Source organism: Phocoena sinus, chromosome 7 (assembly GCF_008692025.1).
Source record: "Phocoena sinus isolate mPhoSin1 chromosome 7, mPhoSin1.pri, whole genome shotgun sequence".
Lineage (NCBI taxonomy): Eukaryota > Metazoa > Chordata > Mammalia > Artiodactyla > Phocoenidae > Phocoena > Phocoena sinus.
This window is the reverse complement of record NC_045769.1, coordinates 80,194,070-80,207,735: the sequence shown is the minus strand read 5'-3', so window position 1 is coordinate 80,207,735 and position 13,666 is coordinate 80,194,070. Positions and strand designations below refer to the sequence as shown.

The 13,666-nt window shown below is 38.6% G+C and overlaps 1 protein-coding gene across 1 annotated transcript in view; it reads right to left on the bottom strand.

Annotated features, from left to right (window-relative positions):
• NMI (N-myc and STAT interactor) overlaps positions 1 to 11,613 on the bottom strand; it is a 39,696-nt gene extending 28,083 nt beyond the window's left edge. Inside the window, exon 1 of the mRNA XM_032636736.1 lies at positions 11,366 to 11,613. The gene's annotated coding sequence lies outside the window, so the exon portion shown is untranslated. The remainder of the gene's footprint in view (positions 1 to 11,365) is intronic.
• Positions 11,614 to 13,666: the final 2,053 nt, after the last annotated feature.

The window sequence follows — 13,666 nt, the reverse complement described above, 5'->3', positions numbered from 1 at the left end:
TACAGCAGAAACTAACACGTTATAAATCAACTATACTCCAACAAAAAAAATTAATTAGAAAAAAATAAATATTGGGACCAACTCAAAAAATAAGTTAAAAAATATGTTTTAATTCACACACACAAAAAGATGTCCATCAAGAGATGAATGGATAAAGAAGATGTGGTACATATATACAATGGGATACTACTTGGCCATAAAAAAGAATGAAATAATACCATTTGCAGCAACTTGGATGGAACTAGAGATGATCATACTAAGTGAAATAAGTCAGAAAGAGGAAGACAAATACCATATGATATCACTTATGTGTGGACTCTAAAATATAACACAAATGAACTTATCTACAAAACAGAAACAGACTCACAGACATAGAGAACAGACTTGTGGTTGCCAAGGGGACCCAGTGGGGAAGGGATGGAGTGGGAGTTTGGGGTCAGCAGATGCAAACTATTATATATGGAATGGATAACAACAAGGTCCTCCTGTATAGTACAGGGAACTATATTTAATATCCTGTGATAAACCATAATGGAAAAGAATATATAAAAAAGTTTATATATGTATAACTGAATCACTTTGCTGTACAGCAGAAATTAACATACACTGTAAATCAACCATACTTCGATAAAAAATAAATTAAAAAAAAAGTAGAGGGCTTCCCTGGTGGCGCAGTGGTTGAGAGTCCGCCTGCCGATGCAGGGGACGCGGGTTCGTGCCCCGGTCTGGGAGGATCCCACATGCCGCGGAGCGGCTGGGCCCGTGAGCCATGGCCGCTGAGCCTGCGCGTCCGGAGCCTGTCCTCCGCAACGGGAGAGGCCACAACAGTGAGAGGCCCGCGTAACGCATAAAAAAAAAAAAAAAAAAAAAAAAAAAAAAAAAAAGTAGAGTCAACCTATGCTTTTCTGGCCATAGACCAAAGTAATATTACTGAGAGGCACAAAAAACAGTAGATATTTTCCAAGAACTGTTTGGAGAAATTACATCAATTCTCTGGACACACGTAGAAGAGAGGATGTGCGATAGAAGAGGCTGTGACTCAGCAGCAGCCCTAGTTTTCACCTGCTTTGACAACTGTGATGAGATATTGAGGTGTCTGAAAAGAAAAGATGAATTCTCTCTACAGCATTCTGCAGTGCCCTGCACCACACGTGTATCCTCACCGAATACACCGAATACCGAAAATACTGTGATGATAACGTAAGATTCAGGGGTGCTCGGGTGGTGCAGGAAAAGAGCGTCAGGAGAAGCAATTTCCCTGCTTTTGTGCATCTAATTTACAACAGGCTCTCCAATCCAAGTTACAGGAAGCAAGGAGTTGGGGTGAGGAGGGTGGGATGGTGGGGGGAGCAAAGAGTTACTTGACTATCTTCTGCTGTTTCTTGATTTATGGCAATCCCTGTGTGTGAGTGAAACACACAACTTCTCTCCAACCATCTGTCTTGGTTATTGGGCACAGAGTCGAAGTAGTATTAAGCCTACCATTTTAGCACTTTTGTCCACTCTCTCCACCAAACAGACATCTGGCCATTGCGGGAAGGGTGATTACGGTGATGCCTTGTACACAGAAGTGACCTGTGAATACTTGTTGAATAAGGTAATATGAACCAACTTATGGCCTTGACCTCACTCTTTACCTATTTACTCCACAGCCCTGGCCCTAAGATGCCCTGCTCCCTCAGCGAACACCAGCTATGTCTGAGAGGAAAAAAAAAAAAAACAACTCAAAGAATTCTAGGCTGTCAAAATCTGGAAATGCTAGGAAACTTTCAAGTGAAACAGTAGTAACTTTTCCAGGCCCAAAAAGCAGAAGGCCTTAACTGTGGGTTACAGGTTTATCATTAGAAAATGTTTAGTAAGATGAATGGATAAACGAAATGCAGTATATACAGACAATGGAATGTTATTTAATTTTAAAAAGGAAGTAAATTCTGACATAAGCTACAACATGGATGAACCTTGAGGACATTATGCGAGGTGAAATAAGCCAGGCAAAAATGGACAAATATTGTATGATTCCACTTATATGAGGTACCGAGAGTACTCAAATTCATAGAGACAGAAAGTAGAATCATGGTTGCCAGGGACTGGGAGATGGGAGAAATGGAGAGTTAAGGTTTGATGGGTACAGAATTTCAATTTGGGATGATGAAAGAGTCCTAGAGATGGAAGGTGATGATGGTTGCACAGCAATGTGAATGTACTTGATGCCATTGAAATGTATGTTTAAAATGGTTAATGGTAAATTCTACTTATATGTATTTTACCACAATTAAAAATAAAAACTGTAGTCCTATTTGCATGTGAGTTTTTGTATAACATTGTAAAATGATGTAAGATCAATCACTGTTTTACTGTTTTCAGATGCATGGGAAAAAAGAAGACTGATTTGTGTATCTAGCATCAAACTCCCCCTTATTGGGAAGTGAGCTCAAGTTATTTCATATGGGAATTCAAGAAAGAGAAGGCTCAGAATGTTGTTCATTCCGTGGAAAAGTAAATAAAAGAGGAGGAGGAAAAGAGAGAAGAGGAAGGAGGAAGATGAGGAAGAAAATGACTCCTGACCTTAGCAATCTTCTTTCCTGCAAATTCAAGTTTCCACACACATAGACTGCGTACCCAGCTTTGGATCCAAGATATAAATGCAACCAGGTTGAAATATGACTTTCCAATCTAATTCCCAGAACTCCCTTACACTAGCTTACGTCAGCCATTGCAGTCTGGTTAGGCTTAGAAATTCCTGTCTCCTGTCTTCATTCACAGAATCTCAGAGTTGGAGAATTCAGAGGTCATGCGGTCCAACTGTCAGCCAGATGCTTGACTCCTCTCTATACAACTGTTCCTTCAGTAGGGCCGGCATCTTACTTACTTGACCTTTCACTCATTCTTTTCAGTTGGGCTCATAGAATAATTTTACAAAAAAAACACTACTTTCAGGAAAAAGAGGGAAAAGAAGAAATAAGCACACTCTAAACTAAAAGTCAGGTTTTTCTCACTTATTAATTTTATCTTAAAACAATATTAAAATGCAAATTACAAAACATTAAGTCTACAGTGATGCCATTTTTGTCCCCTTCCAAATATATGTGTGTATCTGTGTGTGTATACATAGAAAAAATTCCCTATAGAAATATATAAAGTTTCTATGCAAGTAGTCATGGGTGCTCTTTATTTTCTACCTTTATTTGTATCTTCTAATTTTTATTCAATTAAGGTGTATTTTTTCTTCAATAAACGAGGGAAGTATCTATAAAGTATGTTTATTCTCACAAATGAACAGAATTGAAGTGGCGATTAGTTATCTAATGATACAAAACAGAACAAAAACCATGAATTAATTTTGAAATGTACCTGGGAGAATTTGGTCTAATCAAAACAAATGGAGGGCTTCCCTGGTGGCGCAGTGGTTGGGAGTCCGCCTGCCGATGCAGGGGACACGGGTTTGTGCCCCGGTCCGGGAGGATCCCACATGCCGCGGATGCGGCTGGGCCCGTGAGCCGTGGCCGCTGGGCCTGCGCGTCCGGAGCCTGTGCTCCGCAGCGGGAGAGGCCACAACAGTGAGAGGCCTGCGTAGCGCAAAAAAAAAAAAAAAAAAAAAAAAAAACAAATGGAGTGAAGGAATTGGTGATGGCCTCCTGTTTACAAGGACAGAGAGATTAGTATTAACAGGATCAAAACTAAACCACAATACATAAATTTGATATTGAAGATAACAGAGCACAAAATGCTGAGGTATCATCTGAGACAATCGTCAGTTTTCTCTTTGCTCGAGTCTCCACCCCACTCCTTTATTCAATACATGTTGAACTTTAGGGTTTGTTGTATGTCAAGCATGGTGCTAAGCCTTGAGTAGGAATTCAGAGATGACTAAGACACGATCCTTGCCCTCAAGGCACTCACACTTTTCCTATTTGGCTAGAAAAGTGCTCCAGTAGGCAACCTGATGTTTTTCTTAGAAGGTGTTTTCAAAAATACTTTGGTTACCCAAGTCCCACTGTCTCTCCACACCTCACAGTCACTGATGCCCCTAAAGGAAAAGCCTAGGAGCTTTTTTTGTGTTGGAATCTTTAACTTCTGATATTGCTGGCATGGGTAGATCCCATGTACCTCCTGCCGATCTGTTTTGGTGTCCCAGACTTATTAAATATTGGTAGCCAGGGCACTCCCTTCCTCAAGGAAAGACTCAGTATTTCCATGGACATCCTCCATCCAAGGACACACTCTTTTCCACCTTTACATTCTGTTCAATAGCCATAATCAAGATCTTTGAGTCTCCTTCTACACGCTTTTCTCTCATGATGAATACAAGAAAGAACTGGTAACAAAAGTGAATAAAGGACTTGGATTCATCACATTATGCTTGAAAGCTCTTATCCTCTCATTCTGCTCATCAAATTCAAGCGCAAACCTCCAAACCACAATATTCCCAAATCAGCACACTTCTTCCCCTTCTTTATGGCTACCACTGCCTATGCCACCATCCCATCTCTCTCCCTGGACATCTGCAGTGGCCTCCTTACATGACTTCCTGTTTTCCCTCTTAACCCACCACGAGTTATTCTCTAAAGAGACTCCAAAGGGATATTTTTAAAACACAGATTAAATCATGGCATCTCCTACCAGTAGCTTCCTACTGCACATAGACTAAATTCCACACTCTTGAAGTGGCTTCCATAACCACATAGTACTGGCCATTACCTGCTTTTCCCCTCTCATTAAGCTCCATCACCTTGGTCTCCTTTCTGTTCCTGGAGAACAGGCCAAGCTCATTCTTGCCCCAGAGTTTTTTCTCCAGCCTTTCAATCTATCTGGCACACTTGGCCACTTATTTTTGCATGGCTGGCTCCTTCACATCATTCAAATCTAAGCTTTAATTTCACTCCTCCTGAGGACCTTCTTTTCTAGAAGCTCCTCAGTCTTTCTCTATCATATCATCTTGCTGTGTCTCTGCAAAGCACTTATCATTATCTGATGATGTTCTCGTTTATTTATTGCTTTATTAATCTGTCACAGTCACTAGAATGGTAAGTTCCACAAAAGCAGTGACTTTTTATGTCTTATTCATTATTATGTTGGGATTGATGTCTGGGACAAAGTAGACATGAAACAAATAAGTGTTGAATAAATTTGCTAAATGTGTGAGAGAAGGTGACTGTCACTCCAGAATTGGTGAGCTTAATCTTATATCCATTACACAGGCTCATTCACTCATTCACTTATTCAAAACCATTTATTGAATTAATTATATACCAGGTACTATTTCAGAAAACAAAGACAAATATAACTAAATTCTTACCCTCCTGTACTTAGATTTCCTCTACTCAAGAGTGGAGAATATAGCCAAGAAAAGATTTGTAATATGCTATCCTAAGTGTTATATTAAAAATGTGCATAGAATGGTTGGGGATGGCTACACAGGGAAGATGAGGTTTCACCTGTCACCTTGAACAATGAATTCACCAAATGTGTTTTGGAGAGAAGAGGCAAAAGACACAGAGAGTTGAGAAAGAAGATGACACCTTCAGGCAGGGTGGAAAATATAGGCTACCATCAAATTATGGAGTTTAAGCTTTATTCTGGAGGATTTTAAGAAAGGGAGGACACTCTCTGGCTTGCATGTAAAATGACCATTCTTACAGCAGAGTGACAAACGAATGAAAGGAGGAAATATGGCAGAATACAGAATAGTCAGATGATGACAACTGGACTAAAGTAGGAACTGAGAGAATGGAGAGGAAAGGGTAGATTCCAGGGGTATTTAGGGAGCAGAAGTAGGAGGACTTGGTGATCAGTTAGAGCTTTTCAGGCTATGAGGTCTGTGAGGATACAGGATTGAGAGACACAGTTATATCCCCTGGCACAAAGTATCTGAGTTCATAATAAATGAATGGATGAATGAATAAAAGAGGAAAAGTCTAAAGTCAGTCCCAGTTTCCAGTGTGGACATCTGGTATTACTGATACCATTACCAATATATGGGCAGGCTTAGAAAGAGGAAGATAAACTCATTTAGGAAATAGTGGATGTGTGGCATCTGCTAGCAAGTTGTGGCTGTCCACATTTCTGCATTGTGCTTGCAAATAAAACAGTTCCTTTTTTAGTTCCTTTCTATTTTACAACATCTTTTTATCCAAAGCTAAAAGAAGCCATTTGCACCTTCCAGGTTCTCATCAGCAAGCTCCAATTTACTAGGTTCATTTTCTAATTTACGAGTTAAAGAAGGTGACAGTGCCACTAATTTTTCCACTACTACGTTATACCAGTTCCCCTTTTTGAAGGCTTAATAACAATTACCCTCACTGGTCTTCCAGCCTCTACTAACAGTCTCCTTGCTACCTTTTCAGCCTCTGCCTACTGCCTGATCCCCAAACCACTATTTTAGGTTTTTGTTGCAGCAGCAACCAGATTCCTGTTTCAGTTATCTTATTAGTTATTTTGCTGCATAGCAAAATACCCTAAACCACCTTATTACTGTTTAGGGACTTTAAAACAGTAATAATTTATTATTTCTTATCATTAGTTATTTTGCTGCATAGCAAAATACCCTAAACCATCTTATTATTGTTTAGGGACTTTAAAACAATAATCATTTATTATTTCTTATCATTCTGCAGTTTGGCATTCTGGATGGTTTTGCCAGTCTCACCTAGACTCTGGGCTGCTGGTCATATGACTCCTTCCAAGTGGAAGCCAGGCTGGCCTGGAAAGTCCAAGATGACCTTACGACATTTCTGAGAATGTCATGCTGTCTGTCGGCTGAGGAACTTTGTTTTTCCTGTATGAGGTCCCACATTCTCTACTAAGCTAAACTGGGCGTCTTCACAGCACGATGATCAAGGCCAACCCAGGTCCCAGACAGTGGAGAAATAGGCTCAATTCCTGATGTAGTGATTGCAAGGTCACATTACACAGGGACACAGACACAGAGGGGCATGATTCATTGAAGGTCATTATTATAATACTCTATTACATTCATTCAGCCCTATGTAAAATAGGCAATTGCTGCGTCTGTCATGATTGAGAAGTTGGTCACAGCAGCCAGCCCCAAAACAACACTGCTCCTGCTTAGTTTTATGCCAGTAAAATGGACGATCTGTGTCCTGCCTCTTTTACCAAGTAACTCATTTCTGTGCCAGTGTCACGTGATATATCTGATTGGCATAATTAACATCCGTACCCAGCAGCAAGGAAGCTGGAAATGATGTTTTTGGATTCTTCATTAGGATGGAAAGATTTCTACAGTAGGTAACTATCAAAATATGAAGAAGGTATTCAAAAGATTCCAATTAGTCACAAATGACAGATGTCTGCTACCTACCAAATCCTTCAGTAAAGTGTAAAAACCTTTTATGATCTTAAAGTGGCGGTGTTGTGGAAAATAAAGGAAAAGAGCTGTAAGTGGAATTGAGGCTTATCACACATTTACCTGATGCTCAATCAGAGGGAACATGCTGTTGAAAGTCTGTGCCCAAGAAGCCTAGAAAATGGCAGCAAAGTGGTCCACATGCAACTTGGAGCAGCAGAGAGAGTACAGGATTCCAGACTAACAACATACTAGAGAAAGGTGACCCATGTTAAAAAATAATTTTTATAAAGGATATAGTCATAACTCTCAATAAAATATAAAATGAACACATACTTCATTTAACTCATCAATCAGGAATACAGTAAAATGTTAACAAACAAAAATACTAGGGATTTTTTCTGGTGGTCCAGTGGTTAGGACTCCGTGTTTTCCCTGCCGTGGGCCCGGGTTCAATCCCTGGTCAGATACTAAGATCCTGAAAGCTGCGTGACACAGCCAAAAAAAAAAAAAAGAAAGACAACCTAACTAAAAACAGTTCAAAGGCTAATCCAAAGAGCAGACACAGATATAGGCAATCAGGAATGCTGAAATTAGTTAACTAATAGACACAAAACTGACCAATATCCACAGGGCAGTAACTAATTGTATCTCCACTGGACAACTTTATTTACATCTGTATGGACAAGAATAGTTTGCAGTACTGTCAGTTTTATTTAATTTACAAAGTTGTGAAATAGCTCAAAGATAATGAAAGGCAAAAATATCTACAAAGTCTGTTAACTTAGAGGGTACAATATACAATGCCTAATTTTCCATTGAAAATGCCACCAATAAACTTTTGCTCACTTTAAAGTTTTTCACTTTTTTTTCTGACCTTTTAAAGGGAGAGAAAAATTGATTCTTGAGCTACATTGATCCACATTTGCCTGTCATTTGCACAATTAAACATATTAAGAAAAAAACAGGGAATTCCATTTCAAATTAATTTACAAAGTCTTGAGAGACATTGCTTCTACTCTACTGGTAAGAACAAGATATTAGCCAGAAAATCATAGTTTTAAAGAAATGTATCAGAACACCTGAAATTAATATAATGTTGTATGTCAATTACACCTCAATTAAAATACATATTTATCAGAGAACTAAGAACACCCTCCCCTCAAAAAAAAACCCCTTAAGTTAACTAAATTGTAGAAAGTGATAAGCCCATTCTAGAAAAGATGAGACCCACAGCTGTTTTAATTACTAGCAGACCAGAGGGAGAAGGAGAAATCCACAGATCAGATTGATTCAGTCAACCAGACTAGTAGCCTAACAGAGGAAACAATACAATTTACTTCAGACTCTACACAAAATGTTTGGCATACAATAAAAAAATTACAAGACACATAAAGAAGCAAGATGTGACCCAAGGTCAAGAGAGAATGTAGTCAACAGAGCAAACTCGAAGTTGAAACTATAGACCAGAGACAGGAACTTTAAGGTAACTGTGTTAAACATGTTCAGTGATTTGGTGGACAGATTAGATAATATGCATGAATAATGGATAATTTCTTCAGAGATGGAACCTATAAAAAAGAACTTATTGTACAGGACTTCCCTGGTGGTCCAGTGATTAAGAATCCACTTTCCAATGCAAGGGACGCGGGTTCAATCCCTGGCTGGGGAACTAAGATCCCACATGCCACGGGGCAAAAAAGCCCACACGCTTTAGAGCCCATGCACCACAACTAGAGAGCCTCATGTGCTGCAACTATTGAGCCCGTGTACTCTGGAGCCCACGCGCCACAACTAGAGAGTCTGCACACTGCAACTACTGAGCCATTGCGCTATAGAGCCTGCGTGCCACAACCAGAGACACCCGTACACCGCAGTGAAAGATCCTGCATGCTGCAACTAAGACCCGATGCAGCCAGCTAAATAAAGAACTTATTGTAAACACCTGAAATAAAAAATATGAAATATCAATTTGATGGGCTCAACAGAAGTCTGCACATAGCAGAGGAAAGGATCAACTCAAATACAGGTGAAAACACAAAAAGAAAAAAGAGCAAACAAAATGGAACAGTGAATCCAAGAGTCTTTGGGCAGCAACAGATGGTCTAACATATATGTATTGTATCCCCATAAGACAGGGAGAAAGAATGGGGGAAAAGAAGTATATGAGGAGATAGTGGTCAAGAATTTTCTAAGGAGAGTCTGGGTTGGTGAACACGTGGAGATTCAGGGAGAGTGGACCCCTGGCTAGAGCCTGGAAGTTTCTTGCACCTTCCCACATACTTGTCCTATGCATCTCTATCATCTGGCTATTCCTGAGTTATATCCTTTTAAAATTAACTGGTAATCTTATTACGTGGCTATGGAGACAAAAATCCCCTAACTTGGCTGGGAAGATTGCTTTCCAGAGGCATTGCCCTCCTTGGTATTTCTTTCTTTGCACTTCCTGCCAGCAGTCTTGGCTCAGGTTTTGCACTAAAGTACAAGAATAGCATGACCAAAAACACTTTGAGAAAAAGAAGGAACTTAGCTGCCAACCTTATACAGAACCAAGTTTTCCAACCTGTGAATGCAGAAGTTATCATGGGTTTCTTGCATCCATTCAGGCACCAAGTCCTGTCTACATATAGAAATGACAATACATCTAACACATATCTAGACTACTTGCTCTCAGGGGAATGGAGATACTGTTGTCATAAATAAAGTTCAAATTTATTTAAAATCCTTTAAAAATGTTTTTTCTAAAATTAATTTTTAAAAAGACCCCACAGATCCAAGAAACTCAGTAAAACTTAACATGATAAATACAAAGAAAACACACCTAAGAACATTATTGTCCAATTGCTGGAAACAAAATAAAACAAAAAACCAAAACAAAAGAAAAGAAAAAAACAAGATCTTAAAAACAAAGTAGAAACAAAGACATCATTTACAGGGGAACAAAATATGAATTATGACTGATTTCTTATCAAAAACAATAAGGGCCAGAATACAATGGAATAGCATCTTTAAAATGGGGAGGGAAGGGAAACTTTCAATCCAGAATTCAAAATATATAAAAATGAAGTCAAAATAAAGCAGACAAAGGCTGATAGGATTTGTGTCCAATAGGTTTGCACTATAAGAAATGCTAAGAGAAATTACTCAGTCTAAAAGCTGAGGAAAATGTTATCAGATGGAATCCTGGATCTCCAAGATAGAATTTAGAGCACCAAAAACAATAAATATCTAGGCAAATATAAAATGCCATTTTAAATTAAATATATTGCTATTATACTTGCTATAAATTATATCTATATCCCATGATATATTGCTCTACTTTTTGCTTTAAATATATGTAAAGCCATATATCATTGTTATTCTTTTTGCTTTAAGTATACTTTACATATATTTAAAGCAAAAAGTAGAGCAATATATTGTAGCAGTAACACATATAACAATAAAAGCACAAAAGACAGGGATAGTAAATAGAATTACACAGTTGTAAAATCCCCCCATTGTTGGTTAAACAGTAAAATATTATTTGAAGTTAGAGGTAAATTAAAAATGAATATTTTAATCTCTAGAGCAACCACTAAAAAATAACACTAAAGAGGTATAGCTATAGATTAGAAAGAATGAAATATTAAATACTAATTGATATCGCCCAAAAGAAGGCAAAAAAGGAGAAACAGAGAAACATAAAATAACTAAAACAAATAGAAACTAAATGATGAAATGGTAGACTTAAACCCAACCATATCAATAATTACATTAAGTTCAAACGGACTAAACATGCCAATTAAAAGCTAGAGATTGTCAGACGAGGGTGGCAGGGGGCAGAGGAGGTGGAAGGAAACCCAACTCTATGCTATTTACAAGAAACACATTTTAAATAAAATATATTCACAAAAAGTCTACAAGAATAATCATAGCAGTCTTATTCATAATAGTCTCCAAATTGGAAACAACCTAAATGCCTATTGAAACAGTTACCCACTGCCGCATAACAAGTTACCTGGAAATTTAGTGGATTAAAACAACATTTATTATCTCACAGTTTCTGTGGATAAAGAATCTCACCAAAAAGAAGTTGTCTTTTCTCTTACAAGGCTTCAATGAAGGTGATTTGGGCTGCCATCATCTCAAGGCTTGACCTGGGGAAGGATCCATGTCCAAGCTTATTCTCATGGTTGTTGGCAAGATTCAGTTCCTCACAGGCTGTTGGAATGACAGCCAGAGTTCCTCACTGGCTGCTGGTGGGAGGTCTCCCTCAGTTCCTTGCCATGTAGACTTCTCCATAAGGTAGCTTACAACATGGCAGCTTGATTCTTTAAAGCAAGCAAGAAAGAAGAACTAGAGACAGATATGGAAGTCAAGTCCTTTATACCCAACTCTTAGAAGCAACATTCCATCACATTTGCTATATTTTTTTCATTAGAAGAAAATCACAAGGTCCAACCCACACTTGAAGGGAGGGGATTCCACAAGACTATGAATATCAAGATGTGAGGATCACTGGGAACCATGTCAGAAGCTGCCTACCACATCTATCCATGGAAAATAGAGTAAAAAAAAATTTTATTGGAGTATAATTGCTTTACAATGCTGTGTTAGTTTCTACTGTACAATGAAGTGAATCAGCTGTATGTATACATATAGCCCCTCCCTCTTGGACCTCCTCTCCCCACCCCACCCATCTAGGTCATCACAGAGCACCAAGCTGAGCTCCCTGTGCTATACAGCAGGTTCCCACTAGCTATCTACTTTACACATGGTAGTGTATTTATGTCAAAACTATTTTCCCAATTCATCCCACCCTTCCCTTTCCCCTGTGTCCACATGTCCATTCTCTTCATCTGCATTTCTATTCTTGCCCTGCAAATAGGTTCATCTGTACCATTTTTCTAGATTCCACATATATGCATTAATACACAGTATTTGTTTTTCTCTTTCTGACTTACTTCACTCCGTATGACAGGTTCTAGGTCCATCCACACCTCTACAAATGACTCAATTTCATTTCTTTTTATGGCTGAGTAATATTCGATTATATATATATGTACCATGTCTTCTTTATCCATTCATCTGTTGATGGACACTTAGCTTGCCTCCATGTCCTGGCTATTGTAAATAGTGCTGCAATGAACATTGGGGTACATGTGTCTTTTTGAATTACAGTTTTCTCAGAGTATATGCCTAGTAGTGGGATTGCTGGGTCATGTGGTAGTTCTATTTTTAGCTTTTAAAGAACCCCCATACTGTTCTCCACAGTGGCTGTATCAATTTACATTCCCACCAACATTACAGGAGGGTTCCCTTTTCTCTACACCCTCTCCAGCATTTATTGTTTCTAGATTTTTTAATGATGGCCATTCTGACCAGTGTGAGGTGATACCTTACTGTAGTTTTGATTTGCATTTCTCTAATGATTAGTGATATTGAGCATTTTTTCATGTGTTTGTTGGCCATCTGTATGTCTTCTTTGGTGAAATGTCTATTTAGGTCTTCCATCCATTTTTTGATTGTTTTCTTGATATTGAGCTGCATGAGCTGTTTGTATATTTTGGAGATTAATTCTTTGTCCGTTGCTTCATTTGCAAATATTTTCTCCCATTCTGAGGGTTGTCTTTTCATTCTTGTTTATGGTTTCCTTTGCTGTGCAAAAGATTTTAAGTTTAATTAGGTCCCATTTGCTTATTTTTGTTTTTATTTTCATTACTCTAGAAGGTGGGTCATAAAAAATCTTGCTGTGATTTATGTCAAAGAGTGTTTTCCTCTAAGAGTTTTATAGTGTCTAGTCTTACATTTAGGTCTTTAATTCATTTTGAGTTTATTTTTGTGTTAGGTAGTGTTCTAATTTCATTCTTTTACATGTAGTTGTCCAGTTTTCCCAGCACCATTTATTGAAGAGGCTGCCTTTTCTCCACTGAATATTCTTGCCTCCTTTGTCACAGATTAGGTGACCATAGGTGCGTGGGTTTATCTCTGGGCTTTCTATCCTGTACCACTGATCTATATTTCTGTTTCTGTGCCAGTACCATATTGTCTTTTTTTTTTTTGGCTGTGCCAGGTCTTAGTTGCAGCACATTGGATCTTTTAGTTGTGGCATGTGGACTCTTAGTTGTGCGTGCATGTGGGATCTAGTTCCCTGACCAGGGATCAAATCTGGGCCCTTGCATTGGTAGTGCAAAGTCATAACCACTGGACTGCCAGGGAAGTCCCAGTACCATATTGTCTTGATTACTGTAGCTTTGTAGTATAGTCTGAAGTTGGAGAGCCTGATTCCTCCAGCTCCGTTTTCCTTTCTCAAGATTGCTTTGGCTATTCAGGGTCTTCTGTGTTTCTATACAACCTGTAAAATTTGTTTTTCTAATTCTGTGA